Genomic DNA, 6,661 nt, shown 5'->3' on the forward strand with positions numbered 1-6,661 from the left:
TCTAAAGGTCTTTTATAGGTGAAGAAAGATTTTCCTCTATGGAAGGACACAGTTCAATATGTCTTCCATAGAAGAAGACATTTCAAGAGGAAACATTTAAACAATCTTCAGTTGAAGAAGAAGACCATTCCAAAGGACTTCATTGAAAAAAAAAAAACATTTCAAGTTTCCTCTTTGTATTTTTCTACGGAAGAGCTTTTAAATGGACAAATTTCAAAAGTTGTGCACTTTAGAAGTCTTCTTTGGAAGGATACCTTCCACTAGGGTTTAACTATTATGGAAGACGGCAGCGCAATCCCACGGCAGCGGGTTCTTTCGTACCGGATTGACCCGGAACAACACAAAATCATCGTTCCGGCCAGCGGCTGCCACCTCAGTGTACATATGTTTGTATTTGTTTCGTTTTCTGTGTTGGGAGCAGCATATCCCGGAATGCCTGCTCCGAATTCTTTTGGTCCGTGCCGGGACGGAGGAAATCCCAGGACCAATATATCTATGCTCAGTTTGTCACACCCGCATCTTCACCCACATCCAACCTTCGGTGAGATGCAATAGATGTCAGGAGTGGGTGCATCTAAGGGGTTGCTCTGGACTGTTGCTGCATGCTGCGTGAACACAGTCCCCAGTGAGTCGTCGTAAGATCGAGGAAATAGTAGATTTCATGAGTCGGAAGAACATCAAGGTCGCTGCGGTGCAAGAAACCAAGCTCAACAACAACTGTAGCTTACAACATTGTGATGGTTACAATGTGCTAAGGAAAGATCGCACCAGAAGTGGAGGTGGGGGATGAGCTTTCCTATTGCACCAGTCTGTCCAATACAGACCTATCTTACTTGAGCCTGTCTCTAATGACCCGTACATGGAATGTATGGGGTTAGCAGTCAGGTGTGGAACTGCCGAGATATAGTTGCTGAACGTATACATCCCGCCGAGAAATAGCTGTATCTCAGATTACGTGCCTAAGATAGCCCGCTTTTGGAAGGTCATAATCGTCTGGTCTTGGGGGACTTTAATGAGCATCATGAGATGTGGCATTCGGCCCTCGGAAACGAACAGAGAGGTACAGCGCTGGCTGAGCAGATTGACAGCTCTACGTTTTGCACGGTCAATGAGGACGCCCCTACCAGAATTAGAGGAGAGTGTCACAGCTCGAGAGACATAACTATCGTGTCACCTGGTCTGACAAATGACGTTACCTGGCAACCCGTCATTTCCCTTGGATCAGACCATCTCCCCATAATTGTCTCCATTAGCAGACCAACCGATTTCATTACCTCTGAACGCCGCACATTCGTCAATCATAAGAAAGCTGATTGGCCGGGTTTCAGAGAGTTCACCAATCACTGCTTCAGGGAACTGCCCAATCCTTCTGATGTTCGGGTAGCGGAAAGGACGTTCCGAGACATCATCACTGCTGCAGCCGCTCTCCATATCCCTGCTGGTCGAATACCCGAAGTAAGGCCAAACTTCCCAGCAGAGGCGACGGGATTAGCAAGTGAGCGTGATGAGCTTCGCCGAACCAACCCCAATGACCCCAGAGTCATGGAGCTGACACTGGAAGTTAACAGGCTGAAACTGGAAGTTAACAGGCGGAACAAGTAGTTAAATCATCTGAAGAGTTGCAACATTGGAGCCGGTATAGGTGAATTGTGGGCAACGGTTAAGTCACTCTCGAACCCTGGAAGAAGGGAAGATAGGACCTCAGTCACCAGAGACGGCCGTGCGATAGAACATTGATGGTGGCGCTTTGATACAGTCAGGCACTCCACGCTGTTTGAGGACATTGAGCAGACAACCCTCCGGCCAAGCTTGAAACGTTGGATAGTCAATTATATGTGTGGACGCCAATCGTACGTGGAATGCAGGAACAAGAAGTCCAAACCCCGTAGAGTGAAACAGGGAGTTCCCCAAGGTGGGGTGATATCTCCGGAACTGTTTAGCCTCTACCTCTCCTGTATTCCGCCCCCTCCAGACGGCATCGAGATCGTAACGTATGCGGATGATTGCACGATCCTGGCGTCGGCTACCTATCCTGATGACATCTGTGAGAGACTGAACAACTATTTAACCGATCTTACCACCTTTCTCCATTCGAGGAATATGCAGATTTCCGCCACAAAATCAACAGCCACTCTGTTCACCACATGGACAGCGTAGTTTGGAAGAGAATTGAATGTCGTGGTCGACGGTAGCAGAATTCCGACCACAAACTGCCCCAAAGTTTTAGGGGTCACATTCGATACTACATTCACGTCGTGCGCGCACGCCACAGCTCTCTGCGGCAAACTGAAGAGTAGGAACAAGGTCCTCAAGTCCCTAGCCGGCAGCACTTAGGGTGCAGATAAAGGAACCTTGTTGACCACATATACCGCGATAGGTCGGTCTGTGGTAAGCTATGCGGCGCCAGTCTGGTCCCCGAGATTATGTGATACGAATTGGAAAAAGATTCAAACTTGCCAGAATGCCGCCCTGAGAACAGCAACAGGGTGCCTCGTCAAATCTTCAGTGGACCATCTACATGAGGAGGCAAAGATTCTCCCAGTAAAGCAACATAATGAGATGCTTTCGTTGCAGTACCTGCTTGGATGTTACCGTGTGAGCCATCCCAATCACCATCTTGTGGGTAGGCCCGACACATTCAGGCAGATCAGGAAGGATATCCATGCTCTAGAGGGAGAGGTCCAACGATACAGGAGAGAACCCCTAGATCAACAATCATATCAAGCAGGATTGAATAGCATTCACACGGCCTTACGCAATTATAGTGTGAATAAAGTACTCGCAGCTGAGGAGCGTCAGCTGCCACGACAAACGAGAGTAGTTTTAGCTCAACTACGCTCGGGATATTGCAGTCGCCTAAATTCTTATTGGGCGGAAATCGACCGCGCCGTGCAAGACATCTGCCCAATATGTGGCATGGGCCCGCACGACACAAAACACCTTTTCAACTGCCCAGCCAACCCTACTCATCTAACTCCAGTGGATCTGTGGTTACATCCCATCGAAGCAGCCACTTTCCTGGAACTGGAGATAGACACAGAGCCAGATTGAACAAAAGAACGAACATACAAACATAATAACAAACACTATTACAACAACAACAACTATGGAAGACGGCCTTACAATGAGTTTTCTTCTTTTAGAAAGTTTTCTATGGAAGAAACTCTTTCTAAAGTCTTCCATAGAAGAATACATCTCAAAAGATCTTCTTCTATCTATGCAAGAAGGTCTTTCAAAGGGTCTTTTATGGATGAACAATTTCCACATTGTCACTTCTATAGAAGAAGACGAATTTATTGAATTTTTAAAAAAATCATTTGAGTATTCTATAGTTAATATTTCCGTTACACTGTTATCGACCAGACAAATAAATAACAAATAAATAATAAAAAAGAATAAAAAAACAACAACAACATCAACAACTATGTAACAACCAAAATCTACACAGTGACTTGAAAATAGGTTCCAATTACACATACATACATTTGTATGTGTGTTTGTATGAGAAAACTATTAGAGTAAACTAATGACAATAACAAGATATTTTACTTTCATTGTTGTTGGCGTTTTTTTTTTTTTAAACAAAATCAACCAACAAATACCATCCTAGCATTCACTGCGGGAAACCAAAAATGCTTAAGGAAATAAATGAAAGGAACACAAAATGCGGCAAAGTCCCACTTTCTAACGATTCACAGAGTGAGGATCACGGAAGTTGCCATGAAAGGTTCCAGTACAGATTCACAAATTGGGGATCACGATAGTTGCCATGAAAAGTTCCAGTACAGAAGTTCACCTTGGAATCTATGTTTTCAAAACTAGACCAAGGTACTTAAATAACCATACGGATTCGATTCGGGTATATCAATAATCCTAAATAGCCATTGAGGATATTAGAAGTTGAGAAATTTTTCTTTAAAAAACCTGAGGATTTCCTATAAGACATACATAGTTATTTTACTTATACGATTTTTTATATATTTTTTACATATTTTATATATTCCTGAATGTCACAAACAGTTTGACAAGCTTAGTCAGCCTTCTGTTCTATAGTGGAAATTACAAAAAAGAACAACAACAACTAGTCAGTCATAACTTCCTCGGTATGTACATGAAAATTGCAGAATTTTTGTCTATGACAACGACATGAATGTCATCCCACCAAACACCCATTCTCTAAGCAAATAAACCATTATGGAGCATTTCAAGGAAAGGAGAGCACAGAGAGTTTGAACGTGACCAAATGGAATGTGTCTTGTGTGTGTGTGTGGGTGCCTCGTTGGGTTTGTCGGAACAATACACAGCAGTCTTACTTCTCGGGGGGATATTTATAATAAGCATTACAAGAAATCCCAACTATGGTATGGGTCGGTAGGTGTTTTGTGGCCAGGAGTTTTGGTATAGGAGGTGTAGTCCAACTATATACCATAACGTGAAACTGGTTAAAGTCAAAACAAAGAAAAATAAAATGTTTACAAACTTGCTGGTCACAATGAAATGAAGAACGAGCAAACAACAACAGTCATACAAACAAACAAGTGGAATACAATAACACAACAACAAAACGATATACTTAAATTAATTGTGGCCATAATAAAATGGTAAATTACACAAAAAACGGTTATGTCTTGACAATAGTAAGTATGTACTTACACATGTGTAGAAAAAAATGAATGGCTTACGTAATTTGATTATTTTTTCAGAGGTTTTTATTTTCGAACTTTTTATTGTGATAATTTTAATCCACAATTTCACATATTTATGACTTTATTTCAATTATATGGCTCCGCCGAGTGGCTCCTTTATATACGCACATTCACATAAACACACAGACACACAAACTAACGGAAAGAATGTATTTTGCCAACACATATCCAACACAATTCAATTCAGATTCATGGATTTATTTTAGTCTGTGTTTAGACACACAAATTTCTCGGGAAAGTAAATTGAGTTTTTGGGAGAGAGCGGAGAGGAAAGAGCTCCTCAATACTCTTTCCTACCCCCTATTGCCTAAAAACTGAATTTACTTTCCCGTGTGTCTAAACACGGACTTTAGGAACACTTTCTTGTTTAAATTTTAAAGCATACTTTTAGGCGCTATAAAATCATTTCTTCTTTTCATTGAAAAATAATCTTTTTTCGATAATTTCTTTGTTTTCTTTGAAATATTTTTACACAAAATTATTCTAAAAATTGCGTTTTAACGTAATCATTATTCACTCGTTACGTTTGTTGACTATTTTACGTACTTCTTCTATCCACGACATTTAACTATGAACTAACTTTGAGCTTAAGGCCAATTTTTATTGTAGCATGACAATGGGATTTACAGCAAACACAAATACACTAGCATGTAGCATGTCAATTGTTCAATTGATATGTCTCTGAAGTTCCAACATGTTCGAAGTTCGATGAAGTTTTGTGGAATTTTATTGTTCTTTTTTTTTGTTTTTGGAGGGGAAAATCGAATTAAATCAATATGGAAGTCAGAAAACAACACATTCTTGATTGGCGAACTGAGGTGAGTGAAGGTAGTCTTCATAGACGTAATGAAGGAAGTATTTATGTATGTAATTAAATACATACATAGATAGTAAAACGAGGCAACCGACAAGCAATCTCACGGGGGTTGGTCCTATGCACCGGATTAACTCAGGAGAATCTGCGACCAGGTGTATTTGTGTTCGTATATTTTTCACCATAGGAGCGGCAATATATCCCAGAATGCCTATTCCGAGCTCTTTTGGTCCGTGCTGGTTTAGAGAAGAACTCCGGGCCATGGATCCGTAAATACGGATCCACCAAATGTCAACAGCGGTGAGATGTAATGGACGTATGGAATTGATGCCTACGAAGACGCGAATAATAAGAGTTTTCACAGCTCGCCAGACGTCACAATTGTGGCACCAGTCTAATAAATGGCGTGTCCCAACAACCTTTTACTTCCCTTGGTTCAGACCATCTTCCGATCATTGTCTCCGTAAACAGAACATCCAACTTCATAACCTCTGACCGCCATACTTTTCTGAACCACGGAAAACTGATTGTCAAGGTTATTTACCAACCCCTTCAGAGAGCAGTCCATTCCTTCAGATCCTCGAATAGCTAAGAGTATTCTCCGGCAGGGACGTACGCAGGGGGGGGGGCACAGGGGGCCCGGGCCCCCCCCGAAATGGTTTGGTCGAACAAAATTTGTTAAGCTACTGTAACTACTTATTATATTTTTCTCATAAAAATGTTTGTATGTTTGAAGATTTCAAATTAAAACTTATACTTTTCTTAAGTTTCTGAACAGAAAATGTTCATCATTAACAAGTTTTGTAAGATAATATTTGAAAAATTTTTGTTTGTATGCTGTTTTTGAGAGAAACTTCCAATGAAATCTGAATTACTTCTTCGTGTCATATCATTCCACTATCAAATGCGAATTCCATTATGAATATACTCCAACTTTATGTCATATTCGAACTATATACAGCTCTCTAAGCTTAAAACTCATTCTATAACAACAAAAATAACGAGTTGAGTATTGTGGGAATGGAAGTATATGAAAAAATGTCTATTGGATAAAATGTATGAAGAGTCGGTCCTTCGTGGACTACATCATGAAAGCCATTTAGAAATTTGTTTTACTGGCATCGCCAAAATTTTGTTATCC

At 41.0% G+C, this 6,661-nt stretch overlaps 1 protein-coding gene across 5 annotated transcripts in view; it reads right to left on the minus strand.

The window, feature by feature from the left end:
• Positions 1-5,283, minus strand: part of LOC141396533 (uncharacterized) — a 143,311-nt gene extending 138,028 nt beyond the window's left edge. For 4 of the 5 annotated variants that reach the window (XR_012411189.1, XR_012411190.1, XM_073972086.1 and 1 more), the window contains exons 1-2: positions 5,092-5,283; positions 4,654-4,800 (exon numbers count right to left, since the gene is read on the minus strand). The gene's annotated coding sequence lies outside the window, so the exon portion shown is untranslated. Of the gene's footprint in view, positions 1-4,653; positions 4,914-5,091 lie in introns of those variants that run through there. The other variant, XR_012411186.1, reaches the window with a different exon arrangement.
• Positions 5,284-6,661: the final 1,378 nt, after the last annotated feature.

The sequence above is a fragment of the Musca autumnalis genome, unplaced genomic scaffold, assembly GCF_047663935.1.
Source record: "Musca autumnalis isolate F117 unplaced genomic scaffold, ASM4766393v1 scaffold_3, whole genome shotgun sequence".
NCBI lineage: Eukaryota > Metazoa > Arthropoda > Insecta > Diptera > Muscidae > Musca > Musca autumnalis.